The sequence below is a fragment of the Halyomorpha halys genome, unplaced genomic scaffold, assembly GCF_000696795.3.
Source record: "Halyomorpha halys isolate HHAL.00 unplaced genomic scaffold, Hhal_1.1 Scaffold291.1, whole genome shotgun sequence".
NCBI lineage: Eukaryota > Metazoa > Arthropoda > Insecta > Hemiptera > Pentatomidae > Halyomorpha > Halyomorpha halys.
Window position 1 is genome coordinate 191,981 of NW_027109101.1, and position 27,853 is coordinate 219,833.

Here is a 27,853-nt window from a genome sequence, read left to right on the forward strand (position 1 = left end):
TAAGAATATTTTATATAGTTAGGGGTGTCATTTGTATGACTATACCCCCTCATAATCAACTGTTAAAAAATATATATAATATAAGTTATATCAACTACGTAAGGCCTGCCAGGCAGATCTGGTCTAAAAATAAAATAATAATAATAAAAACAGACCAGCCGATCTCTACATCATTTCGTCTGCTTTGATAGGTTTTTTCTACTTTTCTAAACCCTAATAAAGTATTGGAAAAAATAATGAAATTCTGGAAGGTTTTGGAAGAAAAGGTTACAAAGTTGCTCAGAAAATCCGCTAGGAGCTCCTTTAACATGCTAAACTAGATTTCATGAAAACCTCCATTGTTATATCTATTATATCGTATAGTTCATTATTATTATATTGAATAATAATAATTTTTTAAAATGACAATTTTATCTTTGTCTTTACTAGCTGACCTTGCAATGTTTCGCCTTTGCTATATTCTAATTTTTAATTTGTCTTTGGAAAGAGACAAATCGATGGATGTACAATAACAGTGAAAAAGAGCTAATAATTAATACGAATTTTCGAAAAAATCGAAAAATAAATTTTTTTATACCAAAATGTTCGCTCTACATTGGCTTTTGGATTCTTTTTAAAAATCTAAAAAATAGAAATAACTTCTAAACGCCTCGACCAATCTACACCAAACTCGGCAGTGGTTTAGGTTCCTATAAACTGCATCAAAAGGAACAAACGTGGTGGAATTAAACAAATTATAACTGGAGATATAAAATTAAACGTGTAATTTTTTTTCCTATTTCAAATGACCCATATTTCATCCCTATGATGGTATTAAAGCAACGTTCAGTCATTCAGATTTCCAAATGTTATATTAAAGTAGGAATTGGATAAAATGAAGAGGAGTTATGAACGATTAAATGAACAAAATAATCCTCCGAATAAATCGAGATGAGAAATTTCTAATTTTTAATTTCTTTAAAAATGGTATTTGGTACTTTGAGACGACACTAAAAACGAATATGAAATGCTCTTTTCTAAAAAAAAAATTGCTTACATACTTTACTCAAAGCCACATTTGGTTTTTATGATTTTTTGTAAATATAATATAGCTTGATGGAATCAGTAATGCGTTTTTCTTATTCCTCGGCTAGAGACAAATCTATTGGTGTACAATAACCATAAAAAACGCATACTTTATGAGCTACTCGAGAATTTGGTGATTTCATTATCTTTAAATCTTCCCACGAAGTAAGGGAAAATTTTGAAAAAAAAAAACTGCGCGAAAATCAGTCCACTAATTCGAAGGTTTGTTGTGAATAAAGATTCGACTATTCCCTTTTATATGTATACAGATTCCTTTGAGGGTTTTAACTATCAAAAATAAATGCGACGTCCTTGGAATGGAATAATCGACGTAGCTCCTCACTGGAGGTTGAGTAATACATTTTTCTCCCATTTTTAGAAAGATAGCCGTGCTATTTCTTCAAGTTCATTGGGAAACTAAGGCGATTGTGAAAGCGATAGGCTCAGGCGTAGGTACTGGAAATGAGAAGCACCTTGCTCAAGAGGTATTACTGCACGCTGCTAACCGAGCCAGGTTATGTTCAACCTCGTCTTTGATAATTACAAGATACCACCAAGCAGGCCGCGAGCTATATTAGTTAGGGCTTCTTATGGCAAAGTTCGAGATTTCGAACAGATGACCTCAAAGGTTCAACTTGTGGTATGTCAGGGTCATGATTGATACCACTTTCCACTCATATATAGACAAATTACCACACCACTTTAATATTCAGCTTGAAATAAAATCATTAAATATATTTTACCTAATTTACTGCTAATTGAATAGGAATAATCGCCTAGATAAATTTTAAAATATTAGATTAATTATTTTTTATATATGCTTATTTGAGAGTGGTTTAGTAACGAGTGTTAGTACAACACTTCTGCTAGTACAACAAGTGTTAAATTTATATCTCACCTTTAACTCTTAGGAAAGTTGAGTTTTTAAGTTAAGAAGGAAAACTAAGTTTTTAAGTTGTAAATGTAAGTGAAGGAAGGAAGGAAAGTGTTTTGTAAAAAAAGTTTTAAATCTAAGATATAAATCTTTTAGACAAAGTTATAAATGACAAGGGCAATTAGCCTGCAATTTGAAGATTTGAAAAAGAAATGACATCAATATTGAAGGTGGTATCCTTGAGAATGGCCTGAGGGCCGAAGCGTTGGAGAAATTTTAAAGAATAAAAGTTGAGAGGAAAAAAAGGATCAAAATTATTTAAATTAAGAATTTTATAATATAGTTATAAATATAATAATATAGTATAAGTAATATATAATAATATAGTTTCTTTACTATTACATATACAAATGATTGACCGTATTTTTCTGAATATGAAGGAGATGGGTAGGAGAGCGGTCAAAAAAGGAACAAAAATTAATTAACAACTATTTATTCGCTGACGTTACACGTCTCTTTGCAGGCCATTTCAGGGCTAATAAAAATACAAAACAATTAAAAATATGTTGCCAATGCAAGATAATAAGATATAAAAATGTAAACTAGGTAAATGTAGGACTTAAAAATTATGGTGAAAAAATTACATAAAAATTAAACAAAAAGAAATAAAAATAAGTTGTATAATAATAAATAAATAATAATAAAAAATAAATAACATGGGTTATTAGATTCAAACTGAACAGGAGAGATAAAAATATAAAAGCAGATATAAGAGAAATAAAAACAAAAACTTTGTAGAGCTTCATCAAGTTTAAGTTAAGAACTTCAATGACTTTATAGCTTTAGCTTAAAAGTCACTTAAACAGATGAAGCTCTATAAATGGGGTCGAAACGTCGGAAAATCAATAGTTGTTAACTATTTTTCTATCTCATTTCACCGCAATCCTGACCATCTCCTCCATAATATATATATATAATTTTTGGAAGATTATTGATTGGCCGTGTGTAAAGATGAAAGGAATATGGTCCGGGTGCGGTAAAAAAGACTCAAATAGTAGAATTATACTATTTTATTGAGCCAACGTTTCGCCCCACGTTGCAGGGCTTCGTCAGGGCTATTTTGACAAAAAAAGCTTTTTGTTTTGACTGGCGTCTAAATAGCCCTGACGAAGCCCTGCAACGTGGGGCGAAACGTTGGCTCAATAAAATAGTATAATCCTACTATTTGAGTCTTTTTTACCGCACCCGGACCATATTCCTTTCATCTTTACACACGGCCAATCAATAATCTTCCAAAAATTATATATTACTTAAACAACGTTTTATAATATTCCCGATTTCTGGATTAATTCTGCGATTTATCATGTACAACTTTTTTTACATTTACTTATCTTATTCCAATAGTATTTATGTTCTGATAAGTTTTACAGCTTAAAAGCAGTCCTTAGGGAGAAACAAAAAAAAAAAAAAAAACTGCATTGAACATTTGATTTCCCTTGCTCTGGAACCACAATCATTTTTGTGAAAGTAGTAAACAAGATGTCTGAAATCCGTATTTTTTGTTGTTTTTTTTGCTCGTTTCTATTTAACCACACAATCCAATCTCACAGATTTTCTTTAAGTGGATTCTAATTATGATGATTGTTTCATCAGTGGTGAGCCAAATTATTTATAACACACGATCAAGAAATGACACATTTTAATTGAATATTAAATAAAAAATATCCGGTTTAATAATAATAAAAAGCCTAATGGTTAGATTTTATGATATGGGTGAAAATATTTTATTATGGACATTCTGTCTTTTGTGTTATTTTCTCGGAAAAATAATAATGTTTTGCAAATTAATTATTTTTAAATTTATTAAAACTTTTTAATTGGGCAACAAAAAAAAATTAAATAATGTAGTAATGTTACTTTGTTCACAAACGTTCGAAAATGTCCATTTCGACATAAAAAAAGAAATTCTCGTTAGAACCCAATGTAACTTGTTCCAAAGTCTTTAAAGTTGATTGAAAACGGCGATATAGTTTTTAATTAAGCTTCATAAAAAAAAAAAATTTGAAAGGAAGTGTACTATAATTCTTATAGATGTAATATCAAGAATGTTACCGTCGGCTTAAGCACAGGATTATGTTAAGTGTAAGGATTGATACAATACAAGCTCTTATTGTATAGTTTTAATCTCTAACTTACTTTATCGGTTCCTGACCCTAAAATAGAGAGTATAAAAGTATAAAAGTATTTTAAGTATAGAGTATAAAAGTATATATAAGTATAGAGTATAAAAGTATTTTTATTCACGCTACACTTTAAATTTATTTTAAAAATAAGAAATTCATATTTTATTGATCAAAACTCTACTTTAGCATTACGTATTTATTATAAAAATAATTAAAAAACTGATGAATGTCACATCTCAGGAATGTTGCCTAACTTCTGCAGGTGTTAGTAACTTTGAGGAGTTACTTATTTACATCTATTTCAGGTTTTACATCCCGGAAGAAAAGCAAGTCTCAGAGGAAGAATATTGACCTAGAAAGAGATGCAAGGAAAAATAAGAAGGCTTGTTAAATATTTACAATTTAATTTTAAATACTCAAAGTATAACCGCGGAGAATTGCTGCTAAGACCTTCAATAAAAAAACTGTAGATTAAACCAAATATATTTATTTATATTAACATGTTGTTTTTGGAAAGCTAAAAAATGAAAATTATGCAGATGGTGTAATGGTCGGGTGCGGTCAATAGAAAACAAAAATAGTTAACAACTTATTTTTTTGCCGACGTTTCGGCCCACTTTATAAGGCATCATCAAGGCTAAAGAAGATACAAAACAACTGAAAATATTTTGACGCTGTAAGATAATAAGATAGAAAGAAGGCGGGGTTAACAATTTAGTAAATACAAGTGAAAAATGAATCATATAAAAAATGAAAAAAAGAAATAAAAATATTGATTTGCCTACTTTTGTTTTCTTGTGACCGCACCGCTGACTATCTTCTTCATAATTTGAATTAATACAGTTAATTATTTATATATATAAAAAATGAAAATGTATTTCTATTTTGAAAAATCGCTGAATAACCATGTGTAATACTAAAAGGAATATGATTCGGGTGTGGTCAAAGAAAAACTCAAATTGTGATTAGTTATATATTCCTTTTTTGTTTTGTAGTAACATTCGTGAGTGTTGTATATGTTCTTGCTGTCTCCCATGGGTTTAAACACTGAAATTTCGAACTAGCTTAGTAAAAATATGGCCATAACCAAGAAATTTCATTTTGTATTACTTATGTAGTAACGTTAATCAAATACTCTTTTTTCGTGTGTGTAAGAGCGGGTAACTCAGTGTTAAGGCACTGTGTTACTAACTCCAAGGACCCAGGTTTAGCAGACAATTAATTTTTGTTTCACTGTAGCCGTGATTAACCACTATGGGTTCCGGAGTCCTCTGCAGTCCACCCACCCTCATAAAGTGGGTACCCTTGGTTTTGATTCTGATCAAATCACCTCCTTTCACAACCATTTGTCTAGTAACAGTACTCCCTCACAAATTACAGAATCCCTTACCTTGGTGGTTGTAGCGGTACATATTTAATTAAATTTACTTGATTTTTTACAATAAAATATTTTTTCTTTAAGTTGTTTAATTTTAAACTCATAAGCCATAACAACAAAAAAAGGATTAACCACACTTAGGCAACTTCAGAATTACCAAATTAAGCATCTTAAAAATCTCAGTTTGTTATAAATCAATCAGAATCATGAAATAACCCTAAAATATTTTAAACCCCTAAAGTACATATTTAATTTGCAAATAATCAAGAAAGATTTCTATAAGGGCCATGATTGATATTCTGAAGGTAAATAAGGCAGAAGAGGTAAAGTGTTTTGTTTAATTTAATACCCTTGAGCAATTCGAGTTCATTATCGTTTCATGAGTCGATCCCACCCAAAAGAAAGTAATTTTACTAAGAATTCCCTTTCCATCATCAACTTCTCGTCCATCGAAATTATAAAGTCTCTATAATTATTAAAAAATAATAATTATAAAACTAAACTTAACGGAAAAATACAATATAAACTTCACATATAATTTTCGAAATATTTTTGTTAGGTAAAAAGTTTCAAAACAGATCACTAATATTTTATAAAATAAACAAAACCTATTGTAATAGGAGATTTATGAAAACCTCCATAGTAAATTACATCATAAAATAATTGTGGAATTATATTTTTTAAAATAAGATTTCGTGTTCGGTCCCAGAGCTGGTTTAAGACATCACTAAAACTGGTTTATTGTGAAATAACAAAATGGAAAGATTCTCATTTGGAAATTTATACAGTTCTTATACTCATAGTTTGTGGAACTAAGCAATATTTCTTTTTAAGATTAAATTTTATACAACTGACTAATAACTATAGTTATCGAATATTAAATTTATAATTAAAACATTATATAAATGATATTTAAAAAAATAAATGACTTGCATTGTGGGAGCGGGTGGCTTAGTGGTAAAGTACTGTGCTACTAACTCTAAAGGCCCTGGTTTTAATCCAGCTGTGGCAGAGAATGTTTTTTAGTTTTACTCTAGCCGTGAGTCAGCCCTGTGGTTTCGAGAGCCCACCGGTGTCGACCCAGCCTCATAGATTGGGTACCCTTATTTAGTTAAAAATTTGGTAGTTCTCCTTGCACAACCGTTAGTCTAGGAATGGTAAATCCTTACGAAGTAATGCGCCCGTCTCTTCATTGGTTATAGCGGTACAAATTTAATTTAATTTTGATTCATCATCAACAAAGGAAGAAAAAAATCATGAAATTCTGTAGCTATACATCTGATGATGGGAGCGCGGTAGCCACGGGTTAAAGCGTGTGGCTACTAACTCCAAGGACCCGAGTTCGAATCCGGCTGGGCAGAAAATTGTTTTCTGATACGCTGTAGCCGTGAGTCATTCCTGTGGGTTTTGGAGCCCTCCTGGAGTCCACCTAGCCTCTTTGGGTAGCCTTAATTGGGTAAAAACCTGGCGGTCGAGCTTGATTTTGACCAAATCACCACCTTGCACAACCACTAGTCTAGTAACGTCTTTACAAAGTACTGAACCCCTGACCCTCCATGGGGAACAGCTTTAATTTTTTTTTAATTACTTGTAATTAGATTTCAAAATGCGGACATTCGGTTTAACCCAATGATATTTTTCTGATATCTCTCGTATATTACTGTCAACATATATTTCTATTAGAAACCTATTTAGAAATTCTGAATTATTTTTTGCAACTTTGACTGTTGTTTGATTTTCGGATGCGTCTCTGTGGATCTCGGCACAAAACTAAAACGGTTCATTGTTTGTATGCCCTCCGGATGCCTCGGTCAACCAATTTTGAAGAGTTATTTTATCCTTCCTATCATCCTAAGTATTTCTTAGCATCCTTCCTCCTCGTTATCCTACCTGCCGCCCATCTTTCATCCTTGATCTCTTTCGACTCAAATCCACCCTCGTCCTTCAGATTTATATAGAACGGCCTATCGTACCGAAGCTTTCGACCCTCGTCCCTCTGAAATTCCATTCCGTTTTTCATTCTTTTGCCAGATACTCACCTCACCTTCAAAAAACGCCTATCAATCATTTCTTATCCACCCAGTTACTTAAGATTCGTAAAAAGATGTTTCTCATTTTCTGTCATGATTCATAGATATGTATGCGTCATCATACATATATCATAACTTTTTTGTTTTATTAACATTATTATTACATATGTATTTTAAGTTATGAGTATACGTCAGTATTATTTATTATATAAATGAGGAGAAGATGCTTAGGGGTACAAGTAAAAACTTATTCACTAGTTCCAACGTTTCGATCAGAATTTCAGGCTATCATCAGGGCTCAGAACGAAAAACAAGATTACAACCGGAATGAGCCAAAAAGGAATTACAGAATGATAAGAAAATATTATTATCATTATTAGTAAACATTAATATTATCGTTATTATTATTTTTTTTAATTTTGTTTTATTTTAAAAGTATACCCTCCAAAATAAATAAACAATTTTTATTATTAATATTTTTGGTTTCCGTTGAAATACATCTAATGAGATCGTCCAACTTAAATAAATAAACGTTAATTATTGTAATTTATTAAAGCAAACCAATCAGAAATTTGTGTGTAATTGGCAATTTATTTATTTGCATAGCGCTCGTATACATTTCAACATTAAGTATAACTCATAAATTGTACTGTTTAACAAAACGGCCCTAGTACACTGAAAAAAAAAGAAATGTGTAATTTGATGTAAGAAGCAAATATGCCTTTTGATATTATAGTCTCGTGGTACCACAATGAACATAGTATAGTACAAATGCCGAGTTATTTCACTCCGATTTTTTATTACTTTAATGAAGACTATGAATAATTACTAGTCAAAAATGATGAGTCTGCCAAGTATAGCTAGGGAAAATACAAAATGGCGGCTGTATAAAGCTTATTTTCTATGATATGAGTCCTTATAGAGCTAACTACGTCAAATAGTTCCCGACATACTGCTTTTTTTTTTTAAAACCAACCAAACGATTAACCTGGAATCCTCTCACCAGACTGAAAAGACAGGAAAGTGCATGTCGATTTCGACTATTACAGCACTTACTAGACAAACGGTCTAAACTTCCAACACATTACAAAAGACTGATCTACATGACTGTAAGAAGGCCAATCTGGACTAAACCTTCGAATCCCTCTCGTATTCAATCCTTGCAATCCAAAATCCTTCGTGAAATCCTCAATGCTCCTTACTTTGTCACAAATAAAATCATACATAAAGACCTTAATGTTCCAAATGTAACCGATCTAGCCCGAACCAGATATCACTCCTTCCATTATAAACTCTCTAACCACTTAAACCCCCTAGTTTCTAATCTTGCATCCTCTTCCATTCCTGACAATCCTCCGAGGCGCTTGAAAAGAAGACGGCCACGAGACCAGCTAATGTAAAATGTTATTAGAGTGCTACTAATGGGTAGCTTCTCTACACGCCTGTAACACTCCAATTTAACAGCGATCAGATTTAATAAATGTATTATAATGTACAGTTGTAAATATCAATAAATAAATATTAAAAAAAAAAAAGCAACATTACATAAATAATGCCCTGAAAAAATCAAAAACTAAATCAATTTATTTTTAGAAATCAGGAACCATAAAACGTACAGTTGTCTCCCTGCACTCTGATTAAAGCTATTTAAATGTACTTTTAGTATTTTACAACGTTTATCTTAGTAGGAGTAGTATGTTTTGTGATATTTTACAAAGTAAATTTACAAAATGTTAATTTCTATTTGTTCGGATATTTTTGATTTTTTGAAAAAATATATCTCAGGAACGTATATATGTTTGCCAGGACTCAAACTTAAGGTAAATTTAACTAACTACAAAGTAGTTATTATACATGTATTCTTAAGTGTAGTAGTTTTTATAGTGTAGTATAATTTTGCACATGAAATTTTGTTCCAACTTTTATAAATCCTCCTCGTTCCCCTGAGAGTTCCTCGTGCCCCTGCTCATTGACCCTTCTAAAAATCAAAAACCATTTGACGTACAGATTAGCACTCAAATTAAAGCTAGTTTGATGAGATATAAAGTAGTTTATGATGTTTATCTTCGTAGGCGTAATAGTTTACATGAAATTTGCTAAAATAAATTAATTTATAGTTGTTCGGACAAATTTTCATTTGCCAAATTTATATTCATATGTGGATATCATAAAAACTACTATCCCTACAAAAATAAATTATAAATTTCTTTATAGCTCATTAAACTAGCTTTAATTTGAGTGCTAATAGACATCTGTACGTCGAACGATTTTTGAGGTATAGATTTCTCAAAATAAATCTTTTGATTTATTCATGAAATGTTGCTATTTAAAAAGCTATATCTCGAGAACTTTTGAACATAAATAGCTCTATGAGGGCTCATATCTTAGCAAACTTACTCTACTTTTAATGATGTTCGTTTAGGTTTTCTAGTGTTGTAGAGCTCCGAATGAAAATTTGTTATCAACGTTTTGAAACAGCCACCATTTTCATTCTCCCTACCTATACTTGAAAAACTCATCAATTTTGACTATTAATTAAACATATATTTCATTAATGTAATCATAAATAGGAATGAAAAAACTGACTTTTTTCTCCTCTTGGGCTCTTAAACTAGTTGGACGCTTAATGATTTTCTAACAAAGGCAACGCACACATTTACTTTTAAGGGTGCCGTAACTTATTATAAAAACAAAATAATAATATTAAACTTATTTGTCAATGTAGAAGGTAATTTTTCTCATTATTTAGATTTCTTTTTGTGAAAAACATTATAACAGAATATAACTAGATTTCAGTATTTTTAAAATGTATTTACAACCCACCAAAGTTTAAAACATCTTTAATAGTTAATTAGCATTAGATGTTCCAAACTCCTTTACCCATATCCAAGTTTTTGTAGCACCTTAAAACTTTTGTTTTCTTTGTTCTTTTCATTATAGTTAATTCATTACTTTTTTCCTCCAATAGGTAAATTATTATATATTTTATCTTCATTTTTTTTTTTAAATCGTTGTTGAATATTTAATTTTCGTTTTTATTATCAGTTTCTAAATTGATATAAAGCTGTAGTTACAACATTTTGTTCAAAAGAAAGACGACTAAATATGTAATAGACTGTTCATTTGCTAAATTTTCAAACTAAAACTATTATTGACAAACGAAGACTTTTTTTTTATATATAGTAATATTTTCTTTTAAAATCTTAATGCATATGTCCTAAAATAATATAATCTCGCATATTTATTTTTTCATCGAGATCAACCAGGTAATTATATTATTTTTGAATGTCTACATTTTGAAATCTAATTACAAGTAATTAAAAAAAAAACTGTCTAAAAAAATAAATATACCAGAGATATCAGAAAAATGTTATCAGATGTATAGCTATAGAATTACATGAAATGTTTCTTCCTATGTTGATGTTGAATCGAGATTAAATTAAATTTTTACCGCTACAACCTATGAGGGGTTAGGAATGCAATACTTTATTGGGAAATACTATTACTATACCAACGGTTGTGCAAGGAGATGATTAAAACAGAATCACGCTCGAACTCCAGATTTTTACCCAATTAAGATTACCCACTTAATGGAGGGCTCCAGGACCCACAGGGCTGACTCACGGCTACTGTGAAACAGAAAATAATTCTCTGCCACAGCCGGTTCGAACCCAGGTCCTTGGAGTTAGTAGTCCATTGCCTTCCAATGTGCTACCCCCCCCCGTATTTATGATTAATAATCCGAGAAAATACTCGTTACATTACTTCTAGCTTATGCATAAGCTAATAATCGTTACCGCAGAAGAGAAAGTTATTCCTAATCAAACGGTTGTAGGAGCCAATCACTTGCGATTATCTAAATAAGCATTTCTTACTGTACAAGTTATTCACCAACAAATACAACTTGCTAAGTAGTTTTGTAAGTTTTAGTCATTAAAGAAAGAGAGAAATGCTTTATTCAGCCATGCTGCCCAAATACATTGGGTTATTCCAAAACACAGGATACCAATACATCCATGATCGGACATATATACAATGCATATATTTACAAAAATTAAAAACAATTTTTTTTTCTATCTCTTCCTTTTACAATTAATACTCGCCAAAACACTAAATAAAAATATTTTAATTATTTTTCTATTTAACAATTTAATTCCATTTGACAAATTTATTCCATTTAATTGACTATTTTATTCTCCCTATTTCACTCTCTCAGACCTATCCTCTCCTTCCCTCTGCAACCCACGTTTGATCCGTTAAACAAATTAAAATAATTTATCATTAGATATCAATATAAAATCAGACCAAAGACACATAAATAAATAACAAAGTAAAAAAAAAACATATAAATTTGAAAAGAAAGTTATTTAAACGAAATAATTAAATGTATAAATAAGTCATAAGATAGCATGATATACATAATGGGGTATTAGAACCATCTTAGCTTTAAATCTAACCAGGGTAAACTATTATATTCAGTATATGTGGAAAAGCTAGTTGGGGGTGCGGTCAGAGAATAACACAAATAACTTGAAATATATTAAATAGAGTCAACATTTCAGACTGAATTTCTAGCTTTCATCAGGGCTAAGAACAAAAACCAAGATCACAACCAATGTATAAAAGGATATATAGAATGAATAAAATAAATAATTGTACAGAATGAATATAGATAAAAATAAAGTAATGAGGTAATTTATTTATATTCATTCTGTACAATTATTTACTTTAATCATTCTATATATCTTTTATTCACTGATTGTTATCTTGTTTTTTTTGTTCTTAGCCCTGATGAAGGCTAGAAATTCTGGCCGAAACGTTGGCACTAATAAATAAGTTTGTTATTCTCTGATCGCACCCCAACTATATTCTTCTCATATATATTATCAACGGTCGACTATTTTCTGGGGAGCGCGGTAGTCTCAGGGAAAGGCGCGTAACTACTAACTCCAAGGACCCGGATTCTAATCCGGCTGTGGCAGAAAACTGTTTCTGTTACACTCTACTGACTGTGAGTCAACTCTTTTGAGTTCTGGAGCCCTCCTGGAGTCCATCCAGCATCTTTAATGGGGTACCCTTAATTTGGTAAAAATCTTGCGGTCGAGCGTGATTCTAACCAAATCACCTCCTAGCACAACCGTTGGTCTAGTAACAGTACTCCTTTACAAAGTACTGCACCCCTAACTCTTCATGGGTTCTAGAGGTACAGATTCTAATTCAACTATCTTCTCATCATTAATTATATTGAGATATGTTATTTATAATGTATTATGGTAGTTAGTTGTGAATGGTTTGTGAGTGTGGATGAATCGGTTTAGACTTTAGTTCCGCATTTAGAATTCTACCACACCTGGCTGTATCTATTGGTAATTAGTTTCTAGTCCACTCGTATCTTCCTTAAATTATTATTACTTTTATATATTTTATTAAAAAAAAAAAAAGAAAAGTTTTTTACTCTTTGTCATATTTTCTCCATATATTCATTTTAATGTCAATTCTTACAATGTACCTTTTTTTTCCATTTAGTCCTGACGAAGCCCAGCAACATGGGGCGAAACTTTGGTTAACAATAAATACCTCAGCCACAAGTTTTTATTCCTCCTACCTATACTTGAAAGAATCATCAATTTTGAGAACTAATTATGCATGGTTTTCATTAAAATAATCAAAAATTAGGGGGGAATAACTGACTTTTATCTCATCCTGGGCTCATGTACTGTAAGGTTTTTCGTAACTACAGCAACGCCGGATTATGCTTGAGTATATGTAGACATCTTGATCAATTTTTTTCACAAGCATGCTTCAAAGTGAGTAGCGACATTTAAGTACATATTACAAATGTTATCCTTCCAAATCACGAATAGTAAATAGGTTACAGGTATAAGAACTGCAATATTTTAATTCGAAGCAAATGTTTGACTCTGCCGTATAACAAAGTCACGTACGAGTTATCTAATACCCACTAAAAATGAATTTATATTCAATGTTACTATATTCTTATAATATATGATTTATTAAAATAAATTGTAAATAATAAATAAATAAATGCAACTAAAGTAGAGCGCTAGCTGGGGCCAAGGGAGGTGGGGCGTGAAACTATGACCTCATTATGGTTAACGGGTTTTGATACTCTACTCTTCTTAAATTCTAGAATGTTGCCTAGGTAACCCGCCTTCATAAAGCCATAGTTTAAATATTTATCCCGTTTTGATGATGTCAATAAGGGTTTGCGTTCTAGTACAGTAACGAACAGACAAATTACCTTGTCAATAAGATGGACATTTGTGATAAAGTCAAGGACAGACCTTCGTGTTTGTACAAGTTGAAAGCCTTTTCTATATGGCGTTAGATAATCTTCTTGTAATGCTGATTACCACCGATGGGATGTTTGATATCAGATTAGCGAATCATTACGGGCGAATCAATTGATTTTTGTCATGTTTTCCCACAAAATAATAGACTTTTGCACTATATCGAAGGTCATCGAAGAAAGGGGACATAAAAATGAACTGTTATAAGACCCTTCCAAAAAGTGACATACAGAAAATATACACTGATTATTTAGAATATTTTTCATGGAATTTTTTTTAAAATAATTTATTTATTGTTATTTACAACTGTATACAAATATATACAAGTAAATTTGCTGTAGGTGACACAGTGACATGATACAAACATGTGGTGAATCTACCCACTGATAGAACTCCAATAACATTTCTAGAGGAGAAGATCTCGAGGCCATCTTTTTTTCAGACGCCTAGGAGGATTATTAGGTAATGAAGGAGAAGCCAGGTCAGAAACAAGTGGATTTAGGTGGTTGAGAAGTTTATTATGGAAGGAATGTTATCTGGTTCTGGCCAAATCAGCAACATATGGTACATTGAGGTCCTGATGGATGACTTGATTTGTGACAAAGTAAGGAGTATTAAGGATTTTACTTAATTAACTTTATTTTGAACTGTAAGGATTGGATTCGGGAGGAATTTGATAGTTTAGTGGAGCCCCAAAACTCAACTCCGTATGTCTAAATAGGCCTTATAATAGTCATGTAGATCAGTCTTTTGTAATGGATTGACAATTTAGACCGTTTGTGTAGTAAATGTTGTAATAGTTGGAATCGGTGAGCAGTTTCTTGTCTTTTTAGTCTTGTATGAGGATTCCATGTCAGTCGTTTGTCCAGATGCAGTCCTAAGTAACGGATCTGTTCAACAGGAATAAGTGGGGTATTATTAAAGGATACTGTAGGGGAAGAAGTCATGGGCTTACGACGAAGGGTACATGTGATTTGGAATTAATTTTAATCCTCCAGTTTTGGCACCATTCTTCAAGGGTGGTGATGTGGGATTGGAGGGTTTGGGATACATGTAAGGATTATTGTTCACTGACAATAGACATGTGTCATCGGCATGCATGGTGAGGATAGTGTTAGGATGGGTTGGGATGTCAGCTGTGAAAACTGTATAAAGGATAGGACCAAGGGTACTACCCTGAGGTACACCAGCAGACTGACGGAATAGGGATGAATAAGCGCGAATAAGAATTCAATAACATAATTATAATAAAGATTGTTATAATATTTTTTTCTATTTGTCCCGCGTAACAAGAGAACAGAACCCCAATATATGTCAAAACAATATAAGCCCAAATATTTGTAAAAAATTATATCAGTATCCAGAAAATTTGATCTTAAATTGTTGTATTGAAAAATAATATTAAAACAAAACTCATGTTTCTCCAATCCAGATTAGTTTCGAACCAGTTAAATCTTAATTACTAAAACATTAGTTTTCTAAAAAGTTGAAAAAATATTTTTTATTGTTCTATATCTTTAATTACTTAATTAATTATTTCTCTAGTTTATATGACTTATTAGAATTCATAAATTTATTTAATAGGTAAAATTATGAACAAGATATTCTCTAAACATATCAGATATATCTTTTATAAATAAACAAGGAAATTCTCATCGATTGTAATAAAAACAAAAAATGGATACTAGAAATATTAAACAAATTTTGATAGAGGACGATCCTTCATGTTGAAATCGTTATGAAATAAAAAATATATTTCTTATACATTTTAATATTAGGCTTGTTTTAAATGATATATTTATGTGATTCATTCATAATAAAAATTGAGAACAATAATAAAATTAATATTATTAAAAATATTTTAAAAAAAAGTAAAAAGTAGTCGGCTAATTGCAAATGGCCTATCGTTTGGTACGAAAAGGGGCACTTCGATTTTAAGTTATCTTTAGTACACATTCACACTGGTTAATTAATGAACTAAAAACACATTAATTAAAAAATACTCACTCTATCTATTTCCAGTAGTTTTTCCCGAACCTTTCTGATAGACACCTAAAAAAAATAAAAACATTATAAAAAATAAAATTCAAACTATATCTTATATAAAGTAATTTTGTATAAATTAAAAAAATAAAATTTTTAGGATTAAAATCAATTTCATCCTAGTCAATGAAATAGACAAATAATTATTATCATTTTATATTATCTTATATTTCAAATTATGTATAATTATTCTTATTGGATGAAGATAGTTGACCGTATGAAGTAGATTATAGGAAGATAGTCGGGTGGCGGTCAATAAAGGTATCAGTAAAATAAGGTAAAATAGTGAAAGAGAACTATTTATTGCCTGTTGAACCGATTCACTACTTCTTCACCAGAGACTTGGAATCCATATACTAAACTGAAACGACAAGAAATTGCTCGTAGATTTAGATTATTACAACATCTACTTGACAAATGCTCTAGACTCCCCTTTTACAACAAAAACCTATTATGTATACTATGATAATCAGACCAATTTGGACATATGGAATGGAGCTCTGGGGTTCCATCAAATTCCTCTCGTTTGCAATCCTTACAATCCGAAAATCCTCGATGCTCCTTATTACGTCACAAATAATCTCATCCCTAAACACCTTAACATCCTTTTTATTGCAGATTTGGTCCGAAGTAGATATGCGTCCTTTCATTTCAAACTCCTTACACATCCAAAACAATTATTTTTTAATCTCTCATCGTTAACATCCCTGATAGTCCTTCGAGACGTCTGAAAAGAAGATGGCCACGGGACCTTCACAATTAAATCAATGATTAAAGTAACACCTTCTGGTGGTTCCTTCCCAAGATTATCGAGTGTTCTGAAACTTTCATCAAATTTACTTTTTTTTTTTACAGTTATAAATTTCAATAAATGAATAAAAATATTAGATCAAGAAGTATATTACGAATTGTAAATATTTATGCTACTGAGATTTTATCTGAACGAGCGATTCAAATGACATTAGGGTCGATATAATAAATGTTGAGGGTAGATACGATCTAGGAGGTCAATGTATCCAATCGCCAATGCATTTGCAGTACCTGTACAAGCGATATTCGTATATGATGTCGATTGGAAGATGAGATGCCATTATAAATATTTTTTTTATTTATTGACAATTTACAACTGTACATAATAATACATCTAGTAAATTGGATGTCAGATCATAATGATATGATACGGGTATGTAGATAAACTACCCATTGGTAGCACTCTAATAACATTTTTGCATTAGGAGGTCTCGAAGCCATCTTCTTTTTAGTCACTTCGGAGTATCGTCAGGGATGTAAGAGGTAGCAAGGTTAGAAACTAGTGGCTTTTGATGGTTATGGAGTTTATAATGGAACGATTGATGTCTTGTTCGGGCTAGATCAGTTACATATGGAACATTAAGATCTTTGTACGATTTTATTTGTGACAAAGTAAGGATTGAGGATTTTATGAAGGATTTAGGATTATAAGGATTGTATACGAGAGGAATTCGAAGATTTAGTGGAGCCCCAAAGCAGAACTCCGTAGGTCCAGACCGGCCTTATAAGGATATAGATCAGTCTTTTTGTAATTGATTTGAAGTTTAGACTATTTGTCTAGTAAATTTTGTAATAGTCTGAATCGACGAGCACTTTCCTGTCTTTTCAGGCTTGTGTGAGGATTGCAAGTTCGTCGTATGTCAAGATATAGTCCTAGGTAACGAATCTGTTCCACAGGGCAACATTATTAAAAGATACTGTAGGGCTGTCGGTAGGTTTATGACGAAGGGTAAGGGTGATTTGATGGGATTTATTTTAATCCTCCAATTACGACACCATTCTTCGAGGGTTATGGTATGAGATTGGAGAGTTTGGGATGCAATTAAAGGGTTATTATTAACTGCGAGCACACATGTTCTATCGGTAGACGTGGTGAGGATAGTGTTAGGATTGGTTGAGATATCAGGTGTATAGATTGTGTAGAGGATGGGACCGAGGGTATTACCCTGAGGAAATTTTTTTTTCTTTTCAAGTTTTTTTTAGTAGTCAAAAATAGAATAACAAAAAAAAGTCAATGATCAAACACGTTTGGAAGCTCTTGGCTAAGACGGAGCATCACACACCTCAGCAAATTGTTTACTCCTGTACCAATCCAGACCTCTTTGCAAAGCTTTTCCTTACCCCTTCCTCTCATTTAAGTCCAGATCTAGTACTTTATTCTCGAATATCATGGCATGATATTTGATCAGCATTTATGAGACGTGCACAAAGCGCCTCAGACAAATTTCTTCAGTTGTTTCCTGATAGTTTGACACCGAGGTTCGCTGGAATGGTTACATCACCGTATCAGTGATTTCTTTCCCTTCTATTCTCTTAAAGCATATTATTTCAGAATTGTATTTTTGCTTCTATTGTTCGTTGTACGGAAGGGACTTTAGAGAAAAATGTTATATCAAATATAAGAAAGGAACGTTTCTCCGGATTGCATGAAAAATCATCTATTTCCCTCTACTAGATAGATTTAAAACTCCATACTCATTTAAATCATGCTTAAAAATTAAATTTTTATTTATTCAGGTTTACCTCAAACAGTATTATTTCTTATATTTGTATTTATGTATATTGAAGCATTACATGGTTTTTTTTTTTTTACTTTATGATCTTCCCTTGTGATTTTGTGACATGTCGTACATCGACCACCCTACTCGCTATGTTTCGCTATCTGCGTAGCAACAGACATATTTGTTTATCATTCATATTTATTTCAAGCGGAGGGTACAAAAAAAGAAAAAAAAAATTTAAATCCATGGAAAGCTTCAAAATGCATAAACAAAAAAAAAATAAAAAAATAAGACTGGCTAAGGTAGTTTGTATTTATATTAATAATTATAACAGTCTACTAATAATAAAATTAATTAATTCCTGATGATAATTCTAAATCTGCGAAAAAATACAGAGAGCTAAACTAGCAATAAGTGTAATTAAAGAGTTTAAGGCTATATTATAGTACATAATCTAGTAGGAAAAGTGTATATTAAAATATCATTTCGTACGTGAAGAGATATTTAATTAATATAAAATTTCAGAATTATAAATTTACCATTAGGATTAATTTTGATGTAGCAAGTAGTAAAGGTTTGAAAGGAGACGAAAGGCACGCGGTTATTACAACTTGAATCCCGTGACTTTCAATTTTGTCCAAGAAGGTAACTGAAGAGATTACTTCTGTCACCGTGTTACATAAAATATAAAAGTCTCATTAAGTAACTGAGGAAGTAGCGGTCAGTTCCTCTGCAGGAGTACATTATACTCTCTACAATTTCCTTCGAACTCATTGCAAAGATCAACTAATTAACAGCCCTCTTGATTCAGGATACTTTTCAAACTAATCAGAAAAGAAGGACACTTGATGTCCATGACGTAAATGGGAAAGTGCTTCCCTGATCGGTGACGCAATGGGTATCATCTCGAGATCTTGACGGAAGTAAGTTACTTGATAATGTAGTTCAATTGAAGTACAATCAGGATGGAAAACCTTTTAGAAATCTATAATAAATAATAAATATGAAGAATTCAATACAGCACTTTTTCAAATTAATATTGAATTCACCATATATTACTTAATAATAAACTAAAATAAATTTTTAAAAATTGACATATTTATTTTAATTAGTATTTTAAATACAGTAGAATACGTTTCATCCGAAATAATTTTATCCGGACTGTTCCATATAAGATCATGCCATTGAAGTTTGAAAAGTTTTTAATATTTATTAAAATAACGCACATAAAATATATAAATATTTACCTGAATTAATTTTTTATTATTATCTATTGTATCTTGTAATAATACATTTTATAGTTTCAGTAACATTAAGAAAAGAAATTGATATCATATTGTCGTATTAGACATTACATGTTTGTAAATATCCTGCTTTAGATGCTTATTTTTATTTATATTTATAATGTATTTATTTTTATTATTATCATTAAATTATTTCTGTTTATTTTTTTAAGTCATGCAGAATTTCATTTATTTTTCATATGATTGTTTATAATTTCCTTCTTTTCTTATACTTGTTAATAAATTAATTTCTTTTATATAAGGTTGTTTATAGTATTCGTATTAGCACTTTTTAAAATTCATATATTATTTAATATTATGTTCAGTTCAGGCCAACTCAATTTTTTATGGTGCAATGCTCAAAAACAATTTCTAAAAAATTCAGATAATTGAATGTAAATATTTATATAATGTGTGTAATCCAAAAAAATTGTTTGGGCTTGTTTTCCACTCTTTTTATTCTACCCAATTTTGCTAAGCTTAATTAATGCATTGGCAGGAGGAACCTCTTCAAAATGCTCTTAGAAAATTTAAAGAAAACTGTATTTTAGTGGCAATACATTAGTGTCATAAATATTTGAAAACTTTTCGGATAATCAAGTTTTATTTGGGCCGCCTGTAGCTGAGGGAGTTAGGTGTAGGTCTTGCAGAATCGTAACTGAAACAGCGCTTCGAATCCGGCCTGGACGGTCAACATTTATTTCTGTGACGGTCCCACGAATTGAAAAGTTAACCCCCAAACATTGTTTCAATAAAGTAGTTTCTTGTATATTACATCCCCTCTCCTTTCCTCCTCCTGTATTCCCGAAATAAGCAGCGAGAGGATGGGGAAAAAATCAAGTTTTACCTATGCGAGATCCGAATGATCAATGATTTTAGAGTATAATATTTTAAGTCAAATCTGTGATCTATTCAATCCGCAAAAATAATCTCACGATTAATCAAGAAACTTGTGTTGTTAAGATCACAAAGCGAAGATAACCGCTTTAACGCTGCAAGAGAAGCACTCGCGCTTCCGGGACGGGGTAAAGCAATTTTAACTCTGTCAGAGATATGCAGGCCTCTTGTAAAGGAAGTCAAAGATCAATGGCAATCTATGTGGAACGAAAGCCCAATGAGCAAATTAAAAATTATTAAAAAGGATGTCAAGCCTGGGGTACCTCCAGTCGCAAATGCCGTAGAAAGGAAGTTGTACTGACTAGGCTGAGAATAGGTCAGACCTCACCCACTCCTATCTTATATCAAAAGAAACGCCTCCGAACTGCCAGTATTGCAATAACAATTTAACAATAAGCCACGTTTTCCAACGATGCCCATATTTTACACCACACCTCAATAGCTTGGGACTAAGCCAAGATATCTCAAAAACCATTGGAGACGATGATGAGGCAATAGAATTGGTGTTCCAGTTTTTAAAATATAACTTGATCGGAAGAAAAAAAAAATAATAAAAAAAAAAATTAAAAAAAAAATTAAAAATAAATAAAATTTAACGAATATTAGCAAAATTAAATAAAATATGAATGGCGTTGATGACCAATGAAGTTTGGCGCCACTAAACAAACAAACAAACCGCTTTAACGGTTAACGTTGGAAAACTTAAAAAATTAGAAAAAATTTTTTTTTTACTTATTAAAAATTTTTATATAAGTGGTCCTAACCTCCTTGAAGACCCAAATTAAAACACATCACATAAACACAAGACATTTTTTTTTTAAAATTATTTATATTATGCTAATTCAACAATAAACCTTATATACAAAGAAAGCATTGTGAGAGTTGAAATATTGGAATTTCACGTTTACCCAATTCAGTACGAATATGATTATAATTAAAGAACAATATCCAAAAAAAAAAATTAAACAAAATGAAAAAACTGAAGAGAAAGAGTGGATGTTAATGTAATGAAGAAGCAGATATCTCCCACTGGAATAATGACTATATTGCATGATGAACAAAAAATTTTTTTTTTCCATTAATATTTTTTTCTTTTTTTTTTTACAACTCAATTTAGAAAGCTAATCCTTCGAAATGGTGGTTCAATACTACAGTGATCTTTATACATACATCTGTTTAAAATATTATACATCCATCTGTTTATAAAATTATAATGTTTATTTTTTGAAATTAAAATTGCTTCAAAATCTGTAAGTGGTTAATGTATCAGTACAAAACCAATTATATAATCACAGATTTTATACACCATTTGTTCTGTTATTTAGTTCTGGGGACATCTGATATTATTCATGTCTTTTTTTTTAAAGCTTTTTAATCTATTTTTTTTAAATTAATGTATTCATTTTTTTAAAAACTTATTTGTTATTTGGAACATTGGCTCAATATAATTAGTTTAATCACTATTTGAGTTATTCTTTTCTTTCATTTTTATTAGGAGTTGAAGATATTGCAAAAATATTGTATATTTTTATTTTATATTTCAGTATCTTAAGTGAATTTCGTAGCATTAGTTACAATTCCAATTAGCACTAGTACTGTGTTTTTACCTTTATCCAAAGATTTATTAATTGCATAGGCATATTGTATCATATGACCGTTTGAATTGAGAGCTTTGCATTTCTAATGTGGGAGAAGTAGTAGCTATCTCTGTCATAAAGAAATTTTATAAAAATGATAATAATAACGAAGGCTTAGCAAACACGAAGGTTCGATGCGAACTTGTGTAATGTAAACCATAAGTTGATTTGTAGTTAAATGTTTTAATATTAACGTGAAGAGTGACATAATAGGTAGGTAAGTAGAAATAAGCTAAGGAAAGTTTATTAATAAATTAATATTATTAATTAATAATTGGTTAATTTTGTCTGAAATTGATGACCTGGACAGATGAGCCTAAAAAAAGTTTTTAAATTATTGATGGATGTGATCATATCAACATCAAACTAACTCAAACTTATGCAAGGTTAGCAATGCTATATCCTATCCTAAACCGAAATTCCAAACTAAAACCAGAAACAACTGTTCTTATATTTAAAACAATCCTCAGGCCACTGCTGATGTACGGCTGTGAAGTCTGGGGAGCGGCGTCCTTTACGAAAAGGAAAAAAATACAATCTTTTCAAAATTAAGTCCTAAGAATCGTAGTAGATGGTTTGTAAGAAACAGCCAATTGCATGGGGAATGAGAAATAGAGGTGATTAAGAATTATATAAAAAAAGTTTTATGAGATTCCACTTCCAGTTAAAGGAGCAGTGACCCACAACTTGGGAAACCCAACCACAACCCGAAGACTGAAGGCCCGGTTCCTGCAGAACATCCTGTTATAAATTCTATAATTATCAGTTATGTTAGTGTCACTCTAAAATTTTATTATTATTATTATCTTAATTTCTTCTTTTATTTCTCTTCATCTTTTTCGTAAATTCACTTTCGTTTTTTTTCCATTAGAAGTCAATTATTTATTTTTTAAATCCATAAATGTCATTGTTTTTGTTATTAACTTTACTTTTATCTTTTATTAAGAATTATTATTTTTATCTATTTATTTTTTGTTTCATTTATAACATTGCATGTAGTTAGGGGTGCAATTTCAATTGTGTTGGAATACAATTGTAATGAATTGTTAAAATAAAAATATGTTCCTTTTATACTAATCATCTAAGGCCCACCAGAGGCCTGTTCCATAATAAAGTACAAACTAATACTATTAGTCTTGTCGATTTAACTTAATACAATTACACTTACTTGTAATTTATTAATTTTTAACTCTTGTTAAATATCACTAATATTCCTCTCTATTATGAAAACAAATTAGTATTTGTGTAATTAACAAGTTGTTTCTATACTTGTATTTTGAACTAATAGTATTAGCTTTCATTATGACACAGGGCCCAGGCCGATATGGTTTTAACTAAATAAAGTTTTAAAAAAGAATGTTATTTTATTAATAATTATGTTTTTTAATCAAAAATTGTTATTAATTGCTGTTATTTTTCTCAGAATTTTAAAAATTAGAACATTGACGAAAGGACGATCCTCGGAGTGAGCTAGTTGAACTTGAACCACTTAACCTGGATGGCGAATCAACCATTAAAAAAACCTAGAATCAAACTAGGCGATTAATCGATTATATGCCGATATTATCGATGCTGCCGTGGAATCTGGCTTCCTTTCCAGCAAAAAGTTCGCTTATCTCCTACTTATACTGTCAATAATCCTTTTACATCAGCTCTGTTTTTTTTTTTAGTTGAATAAAAATCAGGTTTCACAGTTTAACTAATAAGCTAGTTTGACGTCAAGTAATTAATCCCATATTGCTTTCTAAGTAATTATTTTTATTGGAATTTTTTCTAAGTTATAGTTTTAATTATACTTAGCTTTATGACGCTGAGACCTACAAATTATTATTGGTAAGTCAGATAAGAAGCAATCAATATTTATTGCTACCCATTATTACTAGAATTAAAGTTATTCTATTGTTTAACAATTTCTCTTTTCTATATTTTCACCACGTATCTTAAATGTATTTTGTAACATTGACTTTAATTCCAATGATTTCGAACTCCTCTCGTATTCAATCCTTACAATCCAAAATCCTTCGTAAAATCCTCAATGCTCCTTAGTTTGTCACAAATAAAATTATACATAATGACCTTAATGTTCCCTTTGTAACCGATCTAGCCCCAACCAGATATCACTCCTTCCATTATAAACTCTCTAACCACTCAAACCCCCTAGTTTCTAATCTTGCATTCCTGACAATCCTCCGAGGCGCCTGAAAAGAAGATGGCCACGAGACCAGCTAATGTAAAATGTTATTAGAGTGCTACCAATGGGTAGTTTCTCTACACGCCTGTAACACTCCAATTTAACTTAAATGAGATTCACAATATAACAAAATGTATTATGATGTACAGTTGTAAATAGCAATAAATAAATATTAAAAAAAAAAATCCAATGATACCTTGTATTGGTGTATCATGTGAATGTAAGAGTTGAGAACTTAGCATTTCTAATGTGGGAGAATTTGTAAAAATCTCATAAATTTGTACTGTGTCATTAAGAAATTTTATAAAAAAGTGAAATAATGAAGGCTTAGCGAACTGTTCCCAACATACATTTGTCCATTCACGGCCCTACAAATCCAAATCTACTAAATCAGTCATAACGTAATCCTCCCATCTACGTTTCGGTCAATCTCTCCGACGTTTACCCGTCAATTCAGTGTTTAATGACATATTTGGGATCCGTTCTGTAAGTAAGTCCTATAACCTTGCACGGCTAATGTTATTACCTAAACTTACTGGGGACAGTTCCCTCACTTTAGTGTTTAGAATCCTTCTAAATTCTCCAGGTAACTTAACCTTTTTCGGTTCCAATATTTAATGTTATCTTTTTTCTTCAACAATCTTAAAGCGCTATTCTTCCTTTAGTTAGAGGCCACATTTTGCACCCATAAAAAAAGTGGGAAGGATAATAGTTTTGAAAATTCTAACTTCTAAATATTTTAATAGAAGGCGCGAACTAAGCAATTTCGATATCGAAAAATAACAAGCATTTCTCGCCTTTAACATTGCTTTTATTTTCTCATCAATATTGTTTTTATCTAGTTACCATAGAATCCAAATACTTAAAACTATTTACTTGTTCAAATGTATTTCCACCTATAACTACGAGGGTAAGTCAATTATAGTTATATAATTTTATAGTAACAGGACACTTACAAGTACATCATTTTCGACATAGTCCCCTTGCTTTTCACTGCACTTGGTCCATCGTTGTACAAGCTTCATGATGCCCTCGTAAAAGAAGTTGTACAAGAGCCGGAAAGAAAAAAAGGTAATTATCTCACCCTAATTTTTGATTGCTTTAATTAAAACTTTTAAATTTTTCCGAACAACTATAAATCAATTTATTTTAGCAAATTTCATGTAAACTATTACTCCTACGAAGATAAACATCATAAGTTACTTTATAGCTCATAAAATTAGCTTTAATTTGTAGATCTTTCAGGACGTTCCATACAACATTTTTATGAAATGTTGCTTTTTAAAAAGCTATATCTCGAAAATTATTTAACGTAAATAATTCTATTAGGGCTCATATTTTAGCAAATTTACTCTTCTTTAAATAGTATTCTCTTAGGTTTTCTCGTGTTGTTGCTACTTTTTAAGATATAGAGCTTCGAATGAAAAATTAGTTTTTTTTATCGCTTTGAAACAACCGCCATTTTTTATCCCTACCTATACTGTGCAGACTCATCAATTTGGCTATTAATTATACATAGTTTTCATTAAAGTAATAAAATTGGGATCAGATGACTGCCTTTGTTCTCCTCTTGGGCTCTTGCACTAAATGTTTTCGGTGGAGCCGCGACCCAGCAACCCACCGCTTCTTTCATGGCTTCGTCTGATTTTTTTTTTATTAATTTGCATATGATGTGCTACTTCGTCAGTAGTTACTCGTCTGTCTAAGAGTACCATTTCACGTGAACGCTCAATGTTTTCTTCATTTGTGGCAGTAAACGGTCGTTCAGCTTCTTCATCGTGCATAACACTTGTGCGAGCATTTTTGGATTTTGGTCAATCCATTCTTAGACACTCTGTTGTGGCAAAAAACTGTTCCCGTAGTATACCGAAATTCTTCGATGAATTTTGGCCTCTAATACGCTTTCCGACCACAAAAATAGATCACTGAACGTTGCTTTTCTTTGGTGGAAAAAGAAAACGAAGCAGCCATGATTAACAGCACTGCAGCGATAACGAAACTAACCTAGCACCTTGAAACTTGCATTGACATAACAACAACAAAAAAAAAATGTGTCATCAACGCAAAACGATAGTGCTATCAACACAAACAAAAATATAACTACATTGCGGATAAATATGTTTTATTTTTCGGCCAAGACTCCCATTGTAGTCCTATACTGCCTAACCATGGTTGGGGATCAAAGTTCTTCATTTTGTGGGACCGCCACTCAATGAAAAAAGTCAACGTCCCAGGCCGGATTCGAACCGGCACCGCCAATAGACATCAAAAATTGGTAAGACTGTGTCTTAACCACTGAGCTATGGGCAGCCCAAGTGGATAAGTATTGACTACCCCCGCATATTACTAAAATTACTTCTGTTTCCACTGCTAACATGTATAGTTGGTTTTATCTGAATTTATTTAGAGACCTTGTTCCGTAAGTTTATTGATTTAGTTTTTTATTTTCCTTTTACAGATATTTCATAGTTAATAATTAATCAGTTGTATATTTATGGAAGTAGATAGTTTTAGAAAAGAGAAACATTATTTTTGTAAATAGTAGACCATAAATATAAGTGCGAACTTGTGTAATGTGAATGGGTAACTTGAAGAGGTTCTAAGTCCAACTGTTAAGTGGATAGAAGGTGTCGGGAATCTGTGATGTGATTTGTCACCGCTGATTTACCATTGTTTGAACCACTATTGTAATCTACGTAGCCTCCGACAGAGGCCGGGTTGTCTAATGAGAATAATCTTACTGTCAGCGTACATCATGCTGATAATGGAATATAATAGCTGTATGCATCGTCAGTAGTGTAACATATTACAAAGTGGAGAAGATGGTTGGGGATGCGGTCAGAAAAAAACACTAATAAAAAAAAATTTATTCCTGGCAACGTTTCGACCTAAGTTTCAGGTCTTCATCAGGGCTATAAAATATAAATATAAAAGAGATAAATCAAAATAAACCATCATTCGGAGAATAATTATAGAGAAATATAATATTATATAGCATTGTATATCATCTTTTATTGTTATCAATCTGCTACTGTTTAATTCCATGGTTATTGATAAACTATTTTTTGTTTTCAATTCATTGTTATGTATATTTCCAAATTTGTTAGTTTATTATTTCTTTTTAATTTTATGTTTCTCTGAATGATGGTTGATGTAGCCCTTATGAAGACATGTCAGGTCGAAGCGTCAGCACGAATAAAAGTTTTGGTTTATTTTTGTTTTTTTTGCTGACCAAACCCCCTACCATCTTCTCCATTAACTATCTACGCCTCATTAACATGTTAAAGTCTGTTTAATATAAAAAGCTATGTTAATTTGAGAAATATTTCCTTCTTTTAGCATATTAAAACGATATAACATATAACATGGTTGAGAGTATGTTAATATGTCAGTTAAGTATTAAACTATTATGATAAATAAATTATAAAAT

General features: G+C 31.2%; 1 protein-coding gene across 1 annotated transcript in view; it reads right to left on the bottom strand.

The window, feature by feature from the left end:
• LOC106680811 (patched domain-containing protein 3-like) overlaps positions 1–27,853 on the bottom strand; it is a gene marked incomplete at its 3' end in the record, with an annotated part of 284,865 nt that overhangs the window by 188,895 nt on the left and 68,117 nt on the right. Inside the window, exon 2 of the mRNA XM_067047328.1 lies at positions 15,849–15,893. The remainder of the gene's footprint in view (positions 1–15,848; positions 15,894–27,853) is intronic.